This window comes from Phasianus colchicus, chromosome 20, assembly GCF_987193195.1.
Source record: "Phasianus colchicus chromosome 20, bPhaCol1.hap1.1, whole genome shotgun sequence".
NCBI classification, from domain to species: domain Eukaryota; kingdom Metazoa; phylum Chordata; class Aves; order Galliformes; family Phasianidae; genus Phasianus; species Phasianus colchicus.
Genome location: NC_143455.1, coordinates 10,348,320 through 10,363,165, shown reverse-complemented (window position 1 = coordinate 10,363,165; position 14,846 = coordinate 10,348,320).

Sequence of the window (14,846 nt, the reverse complement as noted above, 5' to 3'; positions counted from 1 at the left end):
GAGCAAACCTCACATACCTTCATGTGTAAAACCCACTTCATTACAGCAGAATGTTTTCTCTCAAGTCAAATCGGTGGGAGCTCTTATGCAGCACCGTGATCAGTGTGCAGGGCTGCAGACGGTGTCTGCACGCAGCAGCAGGGCTGTCGGGTCTCAGGAACAGCCATAAGCAACGGCTTCGGAGAGGAGAGAAAGCAGCCGTGTTGCACAATTACATCGGCAATGGGAAGAAGAGATTTCTTCTGTATCCCACGCGGTGATTATCTGATATGCTGGAAAATGAGCGCTGACATACTTTTTATTTCAGCTAATGTAACTCAGACTTGTAAGGAAGGTGATTCTGCTGTATGACCGTATTATCTAAATTGCTTTGTCGCCAACGCATCAAAAACTGAATATAAAATTGACTGCACGTAATTGAATGCTGACTCACCCTCCGATTGGGATAAATGGTGCAGTATTCCAGGATGTCCTGGAGCTTTCTATAGTCTCACAATCATACGTGAAAGTTTCTGATGGATTTTTCACCACTCCAAGCAAACTTGTGTTTTGTGCTACTATTTGGGGCTGGATGGAACAAATCTCTCACTGTCACATGGTGTCTTCCCCTTGCTCCCTTAACTTCATCCATTTTCTGCTGAAGCTCTCATCTTTCATCCTGGCTGCACAGTTGCCTCCCTTGTGATTTTCCCATCTCCAGGCTCTCCATATTCGTAGCCCTCTCTGACCTCCAGCTCTACCTCCCTAGTTTCTAAGGCTACATAGCTGGGTACAGTTTTCTCACAAAATGCTTTTCCATAAAATCTCCAGTTCGGTCAGATCTGAGGCTGTACCATTTTACATCCCTGATACAGCTCATGGCAGACCATTTCAATAGAAGAAGTGCAAACACGAAGAAGCAAACGCAGGAAATCGTTTTTTGTCTCCTTGAATATGGCCTCCATCAGGAGGTGTGTGACTATCCTTAAAGGCAGAATGCTGTTTGGTTTGCAGAAGGGGTGGGAGAAGCACACCTTCAGGGAGCAGTGGCAGAGCAGGGCTGTGAGCCCTGGGCAGAGCTGTGTGCCATGGGGTCACCTCTTTGGGCTTCACCACACAGCCAGGGAAGGGAGCAGAAGAAGGGTTGTGACTTCTGTGATGGGGATAACAACAGTTACTGACCAACGGTCCCACTGTAAGTTCTCTTCCAAGTTGGTTCAGCTTTTCTTCAAGGACTTTCTCCCACAGAGTCAAAAGAGGCTCAATTGGAGTTGTGTTTCCAGAAACAGGTGAGTTCTCGAAGTAAAAGAGCACAATTCATTGTAAAAAAACATGATATATATGTATGGACAGTGTGAAATCCAGACCTGATCTGCAGCTGGGTCAGAAGTTGGTCAGAACTGAGGATCTGCTCTCCTCTGGTCAGTGCAAACAAATGTGGTACTATTGCAAAACACAGATTTAAAAGACAGAATAGAAAAAAATAGAAAAAAAAAAGGGGGAGGGGGAATCTCCAGTGGTGATGAAAGCAACACATTCTCAGGGGAAAAAAAAAAAAAGACATTAAAAAATAGCAGCAAAAAAAATTAAAGCATCCAGGTTGTTGCTGCTTATCCAGGCTGCCTTGAACAGACCTCTCTCCAATCTTACAAGCAGCTTGTATCCAAAGGAGAGGAAATTAGGGAATTCTGCAATCCAGCTGTGTGGAGGCAGCACCCAGGTGGCTCACAGAGCACCATGGAGGCCTGGGGGCCTGGAAACACGGGCAGCATGGATGGCCCTGTCCCTACAGCCCTGCCAGCAGTTGCAGCACCAGTAGCATTTGAACCCTAATGTGCAGCGCCTGGTGGTTCACTCGACGCCAGTTTTCCATTGCACTGCTCTGCAAGGGCAGGGCTGGGAGGCTGGGGCACCCCTGGCTGGAAACCTGAGCTCATTCTGCAGTGAAGATAAGCTCTTGGATGGGAGTCCTTCAGAGGGCTGTGAGCAGGCAGCGTCACTGCGGGTCTCGGAGCATGCAGGTGGTTCTCCCTTTAATACAGAGAAGACACTAGGTGGTCAGGGAGGAGTACACTGTTCAACATGCTGGAGAAGCAAGGCAGCTGCAGCTCTTCTTGCCAATCTGCCAGGCTATGGAGTTCCAAAGAAGCGGTAGTGCCCACATAATCAAACAGGAGAACTGTGCTGGTCCTGCCCTGAGGCTTTGCTCCAAACTATAACTAATGAGGGCCGAGTCCCTGACAAAAAAGCTTCACAGAATCCCTTTCTCAGGCTTTTGATTTTGCTGGAACATGCACAGCAGAAAAATTCACATAGCTGATGGAAAAGCCATGTCCTGGCCTGACCCCGCTACTGACGACACCAGACGAAGGGGCAGCGATGTGGGGTCACGTTCAGGGAGGATCTGTGATTCAGCACATCGGTTTGCTAAATCTCCTCTAATTTGTCACAGAACGAAGGAGCGGGGCAAACACCTGCAGCTCCAGGCTTCTGCTTTACTGCCAACAGGTAGGGCAGGCAGTACTGAGCTTCTAAAGAATACACGATGCTCAATTAGGACAGTAGGTCAGAAGGAGCACAGTGATTCATAGTCAGGACACACTCAAACCATCCACAACAACACGCAGCAATCCCATACAGAGAGCCCACAGACAGCCTGTCCTTCTGCAGTGCTGGCAGTAACAGGCTGCAGGGCAGCACCACGTGCTCAGACCCCACTGATTCGTGGAGCAGTTGGGCTGGCTGGAAGGAAATGGCTCCCAGTGCTCCCAGAGACAGCAGGGCATGGGATGGCCCTGTCCTAGTGGCAGCCATCCCCTAAAATCAGGGGATGCAGAGGGGCTGAGACACACAGAATTAGTAAACGAGGTTCCCGGGATGAACAGCCCCTTTTAGAGAAGGGCTGCATGCAGTTTGCCCAGGAACGAGCTGCAGGTCGCAGCAGGTCAAGTTTAGGATTTCTCGGCCCCAAGGGTACGGGGACTGACAGTGCTCAGCTGTGCAAATGGTATTTTCCTTGCCTGGCAGTGAGCTGCTGGGCACTGAGTGTAATTTTCCATGCTCGCAGTTGGCTGTTGGTTTTACCTTGACACGTGTTTGATAGCCTAAGCTCCGTCAACACTGTTTCACCTCTTAGAAAATGATAACTAAGAAGGCCAAACGAGGGGCACGTTGGTACCCAGCAGTTTGGTGACCAGGTTTCCCTTAGCCTCAACAGCAGCTTACTGCTGTGCAACAAAATGTCTCTTCCAGATTTACCCAGAATATGAAAAAAGCCTGGATGCAAGGCATACGCTTGGTTGACTTTCATCTCTCTGAAGACAAATCTTTTAAAATTTAGATCAAGGAATCTTTTAATGAAACAAAGAAATTGTGCCACTTGTATCGGTTCCAGATATAAATAAATCAGCTGGAAATAAACAGGAGCAAGGCAAATCTAAGGGAGACAGACACGCTCTGCAATGTCAGCCCAAAGAGACCGTCCGATGGATGATAACATGGCTGGCTCAGAAGAGAAGTCAGGGTTTAAAAGACTCACTGTCAGCCATCTGGCACATCTTCTGAAATACCCTGCAGTACAACTTCACCGAACTGCTGCCTTTTTTGCATCTGCTCGGGTCTGAAGCGTAGTGAGGATTGTGACATCTCTGCCAGCACTGCCTCTGTGGGACTTGTCACAGTCCGTGGCTCAGCCCCCAGCCTGCCACACGTGGTGGTGGCATTCCATCAGTACTGGTGGTGGGACCTTAATGATTCCGTGATTCTGTTGTAACCTTCCCAAAGCAGTGATACTGTTCCACGTTTAGGGTCATGGAGATGGTGCTCACAGAAGCGCTGGCTGTTGGGAACCCACAGCCCACCCCCCTGGTGCCCGCGGGCAGGCAGGGCAGCGGGACCTGCAGCACCGATCCTCTGATCCTCCTGCTCCAGGAGCATCATGCTGTGTTGCTTTGAACTGAAGGGCAAGCTTCGTGTTCTAATGGCGTAGGCCTTATTTTATACCACTGAGTAATTTGGACTCTGTATATTAAATATCACCACTTGCCATTTTCTAATAACCCACAGCAACACGGTGATAAAAATCTACGGCCCCTTCAAGAGATTGTTTTCCTTTTCATGAAAATCAAATCAAAACTCACAGAGCCGGCTGCCCTGCCTCATCAGCTCCTGCCACCTGGTCCCCAACCAGCTGTGCTCAAGGCTGTCACCCTCCCTTCCTGACACGGAGCGCAGCGGCTGCGGCGAGGGAATGCTCAGAGCCCTGCGTGCTGCACAGAGCTGAGGGCTGCTGACCAGGCACCCCTGGGCTGTGATGTGGACCCATTAAAAAGCTATTTTCAGCTTAAATGATCTTTGATACTGAAACCAGAGTTAACCTGAGTGGCAAGTGGAGGTCATCTGTCCTGAGAAATAAACCCAGGGAAGAGGAGGGAGAAAAGCAGGAAGATAATCACAGAGAGAGACTCTTTAGGGAGGGAAATTAATTTGAGAACATGCACTGGTGGGAAAAGAAGCACACAGAAAAACAGTGTTGTTGCATCCCCCAAGTGCTGATCAAGTCCCCATCCCTCCTCAGCTGCCAGCCAGGCTCCTAATTTGTAATTCTCTGCCTTCTTAGATAGATGGGGCTAAGCAGCAGGAGCCATCTCTTAGCAGCTCCAAGCATCTCACCTTTGTCATAGCCGTTCTCGGCAGCTGGAGCCAAACTGGGCTTGTTGCTAAGATGGGTTCCATTCAAATTTCACCCATGTGCAGCAGTGACTTGTTAACAAGCTGCTCCAGGAGATCTTTGTAGGACAGTGGAAAGCAGGGAGAGGAAATAATTACAGCATTTCCACCTACAGCAGTCTGCTTCAGGGCAGGTATAAATAGATCCGTAAGTGTTTGTTCACTTAAGAGAGAGCTCAGCCTAACTGCTTTTGCAGTTGCCAGCAGCAGAATTGATGGTTTGTTGGTTTTTTTTTTCCTTAAAAATGAGGGCAAAGATCACTGACTAAATATCACCCTCCCTTCCTCTCAACCACAAGGAGCATTTAAAAAGTTTCTGAGTTTTTACCAACTCCAGATGCCAGGTGTACAAAAGAACAGGCAATTTTTCAAAGCTGTTCTATTTGTCTGGGAAAGGAAGGATAATTAGATCCGTTCTGCTTCAGAACTGAGGAAATTAATGGGGGAAAAGAAAACCAAAACCACGCACATTTCATCCGCTTGGAAGAAGAAAGCACCCAAAAAGCTTTGGAGGGATTCATGCAAACAGTGCAGGAAGGAAAGGAGCGGAGATCCCACAGTTGCATCCATCCGTCCATCTGTCCATCCATCCATCTGTCCGTCATTCTGTCCATCACACAGCCCTGCTGCTGTCCACCTTTCTGAGCAGAACTGACCAAGAGCAGCTCCCTGCTGTGGGCTCACAGAAGTGCCACAGACATCATCACGCGTCCTCCTGGGTCACGCTGCTAATGGACAATTAATGGTGTTCCGGGGGCTTTGTAGGCAGATCTCCCCGCTTTGCCTTCAGCCATGCATGGAAACCTCATTCATCCCAAGCCTGCGAGGTGGCTGCAGAGGGCAGGGCAGTATGTGCAACCTGGAGAATGCTATGCAAACTATTTCAGTGCTGTAGCATCATTAACATTTTTGAATGTCTGAGAAGCTGGGTTTTGGGGATTTTTTTTGCCTGCTGAGACGAGATGACTGACAGAAGGAGATGAGGAGTTCTCAAAAAAATAAATGGTGTGAAAGCAAGCAATAATTGCCCTAATACATAGGCACGAGTCTCCAGAAGGTCTCATGATTTATTTCCAGAGACATCGCTGACAAAAATGCCAGGCATGCCTTCCTAGGCCAAGGCACAGCCTGGTGCTGCCTGGAACCCGGCCTCGTGCTGCCCGCCGTGCCCACCCGAGCACAGTGCTGGCTGGGAGCTGCCATCCTTGAGCCCCGTGCAGCCATGCACGAGGTTCCTGCAGCACCTGGCCTTGTGCCTGCTCTCACTCTTCCCCTGCTTCACACACAACCAACCCCAGCCCCTCTCCCTGCTGTCCTCCTCTGCCAGCTCTTCCACCTGCTCCTCCCATTCTCCTGCACGGCTCCCAGTAGCCTTTACATATGCTGATGCCCATTCTGCTGTTCCGTTCAGCCCCAGACCTCCCGCAAAGCTTTCTTGCATTGATCTTCCAGTCAGCTTTTGTCTTTCAGATATCGAGGTTCTCTTTGTTTGTACTCCTCTGCCTGGATCTGAAAGCAGTTCTGCTTCTATTGGCATTACTGAATCTGGGTCCTTATATTTATTAAACTCCTTGGGATAAGGGTGGCGGCTTTCAGGGACAGATGCATATCATGCCTGGCAGATGGGGCAGAGCTGATAGGTGTCACCAACCACCCAAGCCTTACCTGCACTAGGTGCTGGCTCAGGAAAGACATTTCCGTGGCAGATACCAGCTCCAGAGGGCCGCTTCCATGGCAGCCCTGCCAGGAGCAGACACCAACTTCATGGCAAGCTCAGCAGCCGGGTATAGGGAAGTGTTGTGCCCTGGATTGCAGCAAGCTGCTCTGCTTTTTCCCTTTTTCCTCTCCTATTGATTTAGTTTGGAAGCATTTCAGATGGCACTTTCTTCTGTTATATGGTGATAAAACCCTGAGCTCAATAACTGAGATCTGATGTCTGGCATCAAAGCAATACAAATAACAATAAAAGAAACAAAATAGTGGTGAGTCAGGCTGGTTTCTGCTTGGAAAAACATCAGTTCTCCTTATTACTCATTGGCTTTGCCATCTCCTCTGGGGGACTCTGCCGGCCACCGCAGGCTGCAGCAGAACAGAGGCTGGGCTGAGCTCCGTCCTGCCAGGACCCGCTTTGCTGGGGCTCAGTGGTTGTGTGCCTGTGCTGATGGCACCCAGGGCGCATGGGAGCCCATCAGCAGTGTGTCCAGCCAGCCCGGCCCTGCTGTTTTCTACTACCAGGACTTTTATTGGTTCATGTCTAGCTTGTTTGCTTCCTTTTGGCACCACTTTTTCTCTGCAAGTGAAAAATTTACCCTGAATCACAGCACGTTATTTCCACTTGTCAAGATAAAGGTTAATGAAGTACTGGTAACTGCATCACAGATCTGGCTCTATCTGAGATTTCTTATGGTGCGCTGTGCTGTGCAGCTCATGCATGGAAAAGGCTGAGATAAAAAACGATAATAAAAACAAAACAAAGTGTTAGAGGTCAAGAAATTCGCAATGGCAGAGCCGCTGCCCATGGCTGCTGCCTTCCCCCTGGGCCGTGCAGTGGGCACAGGGTGAGGTTTACCCCAGCGTTCCCAGTTCTGCAGCACCGCAGTATTTGAGCAGCATTTCCCTTTGCAAACATTGGCTACCTCTGCGTCGCGGCTGCTTGGGTATTCATACAGCGTATAAATAATACAGAAAGTACGTAGGTATGTACCTCCTACAAGTATATATATAGGATTTAGAAGCAACATCGCAATGTATTTGATGTGTAGCTGTCTTCAGAAAGATTTGCACAGAGTTGCAGAAGGATTTTGCACGCTGGCTGCACAAAGCCTCCCATGCCCAAACACAAACCGGGTGGCACAGCGGAGCCGCTCAGCGCAGCGCTGTGAGGCCGGAGGAAGCACAGCCACCAGCTCCTCTCAGACACGAGACCAGCACCAAATCCTGCTGATACGAAGGATGCACTGGCTTAGCAGCAGCCCCTGTGGCTGCAGGAAGGAAGGGAGGGGCAGCCTTGTTTTCTTCCCAGGGAAGGCCAGTGACTTGTGGGATGGGTGTCAGAAGTGCCGGTTGGGCTGAGTCATGAGGCTGGCATGGGGCGTTTCTCATTAAGGCTGGCTTGAATGCACGCCAAAGAGGATTTCCAAAATTCACAGCTCGTCATAGGGTTAAAAATCCCACGGTCTGCTATTCTGCTCCAACGCGTGCAACCAAAAGCCTGGGGAGGTTATGCAGAGGTTTGTTCTGTAAATACATTTTTAAAATCTTGAGTACAAGTGAAGTTTAAAAGAAAAAAATGACAGAAAATCCCACTTCTAAAAGAGTGAACCCTCACAGAGGACCTTTTCCCTCTCTCTGAGGCGGATCCAAAAGCTGTTGTGAACCTCAGTGTGGATTTTATTATGGGCTAAATTGAGATGCTTTGGAGTTGCTGAAATTTGGATCTGAAGTTCATAGTTTCAGCCCCTATGCTGTGTATAAAAGGAAGAGAAAGAGAGGCATGTGCTTTTTCTTCCTTTTGATATGCAAAGATGTAGATGAAATACTTACTTTCCAATTTTCTTTTTCAGTAGAAACCCGCCAGAGTTGCATTTGGACGTGAATTACCCCGCAATGCCTGAAGAGCTCCTGAAGTGATGGAGGACATGGAGAGCCAAAGGGATTTGTGCAGGGCAGCGGGGGAGCGGTTGCTGGGGCTGCTGGGAGCCTTGCTGGCTCCTTGCCATCTGCTGAACTTAAAGGTTGTGTTGCCATGGACCTAACCTCAAAATCTAAAATCACGGAAAGGAGATCTGCCTAACGCAGCAGTGCTGTCCCTTCGTCTGCAGCAACAGCTCACCAGGCACCCCAGTACGGCCGCGTCAGAGCAGTGCGTGGTGGGACCTGGCTGTCCTGTAACACTGCCAGGCACAGCGCCAGAAGGAAAATGTTTCAGATTTTATGTATTCATGAAAAACAGTAAAAGCGGATGCAGAAATGAGACAAAACAAACCTTTGCCCACTAGGTGGCTGTAATTGTTATGGCCCTGCTTAGTTTTTTGGTATCAAATTGTCTTCAGCAGAATGCTTTCCTCCTTCCTGTCCTGCTCGGTGTGCTGGGGATCGCTGTTGTGCTGGGCACTGAGCTCCTCGCTCGGTGATCTTTACCAAACATCAGCGTTCAGAGCAGCTTGCTGCACCGTGCTGGAGGCCCGGCAGTGTTCTGAAGGATGGAGCGCGCATTTATTTTTCACTACTAAAAGAAGTACTTCATTTTCAGATGGCATAAGTAAGGACCAGAGATGAATAACCCTTTGGAAAGGCTTTCCCCATGTTGTGCCATTAAGCACAAGCAGCTTTCTATTACTGTTCTATCACCAAAACTTTGCAAAGCTGATGGATGAAAGCCCAGAAGGCAGGATTGAGCATCTGTGTCCTACATTTAGGATCAGCACTGATGTGAAGAAGAAGCGGGATCTGCAGGAGAGGAGGCTGGAGTGATGCAGCACAGGGAACGCGTTGCTCCATGCTTGCACCAGGCTCAGAGAAGGAGCGGGGCAGTGCTGTGCACACAGCCTGCAGGCCCGCCTGCCCGCAGCACAGCTTGTGCCTCATTCCAGTGGGATTCCCTGCAGCCACAGGTACTGCCCCGATACCACGCATGTGTCCAACACCTCTGGATTTCAGAGTCTGGAAGTGATGGCACAAAGGGAGCTGCAAGATCTGCTTACAACAATTTCAGAATGGCTCTGGTGGTGGTTTAATATCAGTCAAGTAGACCATTCCATGTATTGCTCGCTCTTGCAGAAGCGCTCGGAAGCCACAGCTGCACTCAGACCAGTTGTGTTCTCCTGCTTTGATTGTTTCTCCCTAAATGAATCCCAGCAGAGCGCTGTGTTTTGTGCAGGCCCTACAGAGGGAGGTGTCCCTGGGCACTGAGCTCAGCGGGCTGCATGCTGGCCGTGCCCCAGGCCGTCACACTGCTGTGCTGCAGGCTGCCCTGCCCTTCCCACTGCATGCAAAGCAACTGAGCCACGCATTTAAATCGAGTTCATCACCCGCTGTCTGAACACCGTATGGAATTATGTTAATCGAGAAGGCATAATGAGCCTTCACATCCACCTGACTGCAAGTAAGGATGAAGTGCTGAACTGAAGTGGCTCTTTCATCCTAAATTGGTCCTTATCCCCAACACCTCTGCAAGATTGTCCTGTGTGCAGGGCACTGAACCAGGTCATTATGCCTGCGTTCTGGGGATGTCCTCAGCGAGCTGTCACCGTCCTGCACGGGCATTGTTTTCCTAACTACAAAGTAGGATAAAGCGTTTCTGATTCTGCATCAAAATATTGAGACTGATGGCTGAAAGAGATAGGTACCATTAAGGGTGGAGGTCTGTTTTTAGCTCTCTTCCCGTTTCCTTGAAATTAGTTCCTGCCATCATCCTTTGAATGCCTGAGCACATCCCCAGCACTGGGGCTCTTCCCCAGGCTCCCCTGGCTCACTGACTCTTGCAGCAGGTCTTGCTGAGCAGGTTTAGGTGAAATAATCTCCACACAAACATTCTGCAAACAGATCAATTCCGTGTTTGATATCAAACATCCTTTCTGGAGCCCACCAGGTTAACAAATGTCTTAGTTATGAAATTATCAACCAGAACAGCAGGCAGCATCAGACCATATAGGTCTGAAATAATTTAACTTCCATCACAGAAGTTTCAGCGCTGCAACATCAGCAGTATGAATAGCTGCCATTTCTGAGAACAGCAAAGGACAAGTGGTTATGGTCTGCAGCTCCACGGGGGCGTTTGGTGCAGAGCTGAAGACTCACGAGAGCAGGTTTGGAAAGGTGCAGAACAGCTGAGGCTGCTGACATGCTGTGATGGAGTTGTGGATGCCTTGTGTGCTCAGCCAGGAGACGCACAGCAGCAGAGGCACGCAAACCCAGCAGGTATTTTGGAACGCTGCGCACTTGCAGCCCAGAGGGAGCTGCACACGTAGGGTAACAGAGGTGTGTGTGGGGCTGCCCCCAGTGTTGTCGACCATGAAGGAGACACCCTGCTGGGAGCAAGAGGCGCAGCGGCGAGGTGGGTCCCAGCCTTGGGCAGAGGGATGGGGCAGCGGCCCTAAGGAGCCCAGCCCTGTGCCAGCCCTGGCTCACGCCTTGCTGTGGGCAGGAGCTCTGTGCCCTCCCTCATCTCACCTGGGCATCGCCCTGAAGCGAAGCATTCCTGCCCAACACGCACTGCGTTCGGTGGGGAGTTCTCTCTGCATGCTCCCTTTTGGTTTTGTACCATTTCCAGCATTTCTGACAAAAACATTTCCTCTGACTGTTTTCCTTCTAGAAACAGCCTCTTCCAGACAGGGCTGCTCTGCCACTGCGCAGCGGGCAGACGTGTGGCTATTTAAAACGTGGAGCTGGAACGTCAGCCAAGCACTTGTCTTGTTCCAAGCAGAGCTGGAGCTGAGGGCGCACAGCGGGATGCACCCTGCCCAGCCTGGGGGCTCAGCAGCATTATGGCCCCTGTGCTCAATTCAAGGCTTCCGGGCACCAAATCGGTGACAAAACCCAACAAGGTTTTAGGAGCAGGTATTTCTCAGCCTGGTATTTCTGCCCTCGGCTCCCAGCTCCTGTGCCCTCTGTGCCCAGCAGTTTAATTAGTTGCCAAGCTGTACGCAGCAGCACTTGGCAACTCCATCAAATCCAACATTTTGCTAACATGAGGGTCATTGGTGATTTTTCTCCCACCCGCTGCAGCCCCCCTGTTCTGCTGGGAGATGCAGAGTCATGGCTCTGCCTGCCTGGCTCCCTGCCACCCAACTGCTCCTTTAAAACCCCATACCTCCCATTGAAAGAACTCGGTGTCCTGTTCGCCAGGAGGACGTCAGTGTTTCTATGGAAACTCTTCCCAAAGATTCTCGCTCGGCGCTGCTGCTGCGTATTGTATGACTGGCTTTGTGCATGGCAATTCATTATAGAGGCTGTGACGAAAAGGGAGCAGCTTTCTGCCCAGAGGGAAAAAGCATTCGGAAAAAAAAAAAACAACAATAACAAAAAACACCTCCGTATTAATAAAGTAAGCCACTAAAATGGAAGGTGCCAAAGCCATTCGGTATGTGAGTTATGAATGGAATCTGCTCGCCTGCGCTGCTTGCAGAGAAGTAAAACGTACCGGTACCCGAGTAATTAGCTGAGCTGAAGAAATGGACACATTCCATGTAAGATATTTTTTGTTCTGAGTCGCTGAGGAGAAAGTTTTCCACCACGATCACCATGATCAATGAGTGCCACGCAGCAACGAACGGAGCCACACAGCCTGGGACGTGCGCTGCCGTGGGTGCAGGGCTCTCATCCAGCTCAGGTTTCACATTTGAATTAATGTCCGTGAAGGGGACGTGGGATTAATAGGCTGACAGAAGATTCGCATTACTTTCCCATTTTCCTCAATAACAGAAAATCATGGGGACCAGCGGAGGACACACTGATGGCACTTACGTCAGTCTCCCTTGCTGGATGTGTCCAAAGGCAGCCAGACTGCTCACCCCACGGGAATGAGCAGCACACATTAAAGGGCAGCAAGGCAAAAGGTCCGTGTCTCATTCTCACCTCTTCCCCAGGCTCACCCTGTTGTTTCCTATGGGGAGGCCTCTGCTGACTTTGAAGATGTGGAACTTTGGGAGGTTGTTGTGGTGGTGCCCAGGAGTGGGCTGGCAGCAGGGCTGTGCTCCCAGCTCGCAGCTCCAGGCATCGGGCCGCCCAGCACAGGAGTGGGGAGCAGCCCCTAACCCAGCAGCAGTCTGGGATCTCCTGAGAAAAATGCAATGCTCGTGCACTGAACTGGGAAATGGCACCCGGGGAAAACTGGGCAGAGAATGAGAAGAGACAAGTATTTTATTTTTAAACCTTATGAATTTCTGAGTGGTTCTGCTGTGTTGCTTTCCTAGGGAGGAAGGCAGAGTTGGGAAAATAGGAATTTCAAGCCATGCTCGCTCCCTGATCCCGCACTAAGGACTTGTATTACCTTTAATTGACATTTCTGAGTGCATTCTCATTGATCTACCACAACTGTGCTTTGTGCAGAGAACATTCTATTCTGAGAGTGTAATCCAGACCCATGCAAACCATATAGATGTTTCCTGATAACATAATTTAGAAAAAGAGGATGTAATCACTGCCTGTGCTGCACGCATGGCGTCTGTGCACTTTACGCCCAACCCGTGGCCCCGTTTGGGATCTGCACCGGGGAAATCTCCCAGCGCCCTCAATGTGGTTCTTGTTTTGCAGAAAGCCTTTTCCATCCTATTAAATATGTAGTCTTCGTGCCTTTGATTTTAGCTTCCTAATGATATCTCATGCTGAAATTATTTCAAAGGATCTCGGAGGTTCTTGCACATGAAATTCAGGATTCCTGCTGGGGGAACGTCGCTGTTCTCGGAGGAGAGGAGAGCAGCGATGCGGGCAGCGGCTGCAGAGCCATGGGGACGGGGCAGTTCTACTGGGGGGAGATTGTTCCTGGGAGCACAGCAAAGTGGGTTCTTGCTCTCAGGAACTACAGTTACACATGGAAGAGCTCAGAACTCATCTGACCCGCTCCAAAAAAAGATAAAAGTCTGTTTGCCTGTACTACGCAGCCCACGTGGTGCTGTTGTGGCACTTAAGGTGAATAGCTGGTGTGTGCTTCTCATGGACCAAGCCATTGCCATTCTGTTTCATTGCCTTCTTGGTGATGGAAGGACACGTGGGGTGGGGCACTGCAATCTGGATTGTTGTTGCTAGGGCCAAATCTGTCTTCGTTCAGCAGCAGTATTGTCCACAGTGGGGTTCTGTGTGAAATAAGCACGCTCACGTTTCACGATAGGAAACCAAACCAAAATTAGATCCGATCCAAATTAAAATAAAAAGAATCCATTTCCTCAGAAGGCAGCAGAGCAGGTGAGTCAAAGACAGAGTGGGAATATAGGTAAAGGTGGAGAAACACAGATATAAATATGTTTATCTTAAAACATTCCTTTAAAGTCACAGGAAAGCCATTTAGTGCATGCGATGCCTGAGGTTTCTTAAACAGGGAAAGAAATTAAAATACTGATCTCCACTGATTTCATTGCGTAGCAGCAAAAACAAGCATGGCTGGGAAGGCTGAGCCATGGGAGATCAGAGAGTGAAGCCATACTTGGCAGTGCCGGCAGGGTGCAGAGGCAGGGGGGCGAGCTGTCGTTTGAAAGACAGCACAGACCGGGGCTGAAGATGAAGGAAAGGTCGGTGCAGCTCTGGAGAAGTGTCCTTTCAGATGCTGGCACATACGTCAAGTCATGGCAGCCATGGCACACAGCTGTGGAGGCACTGGGCTGCACTGAGCCGGCATGAGGGTCACCAGTGCCACCAGCAGCTGACAGCACTTCTATTCTCAAGTTTCCAAAGCAAATCACCTTTACAGAAGTGGTGGCTCAGCTCTCTCTATACACCACGTCTCCTCCAGCGAGGCGCCCGGCAGCACCGTGCGTTTCTGACAGTCCTGAGCAAAACCCAAAGCGTGGAGCCACCCGGCGCTCCGGGGAACGGACAGACCCACCCCGTGCATCCTTCCCATCTCTGGTTTCCATGACAGTTGCATAATCAGACATTTATGTAAGTAGAGGTTTCCTCTTTAAATAGCAGGCTGTGATCTCATGCGCACCTACATATCACCCATCTGAACGGAGATGATGTGCCAGTCGTGTAGAACTCGCAATGCTTCCAACTTATTTTCCCGTATTTATGGTGGCTGATGAGCCTGGAGGGAACCACTCACACACAGCTGATTTCTCAGGGCCCGGAGCAGCCGCCAGCCCCAGCTGTGACACGTGGCTGTGCTCAGCACTCGCTCAGGCCCTGGTCCAGCACGGGGGTGGGCAGATCCTCACCACATCCCCCACTGCTGCAGCTGCACCATCGGCCCCAGGGGCTCCTGCAGGCAGGGGTCATTCGGCCAGCACTGTGCTGGGCCTTCTGCAGCGCTCCACCAAGCTCACACCAACACAGAGCTCCATCACACGATGGAGAAACACAGCCCTCCTCCCAGGTGAGATATTAGTTGAAATGAAGAGAAGCAGAGCTGCTGTGCAGAATTTCTGTCCTGCTCTCACCTCAGCTCATGTAATGAGACGGAGATGCACTCAGGGGTAACTGCGGAT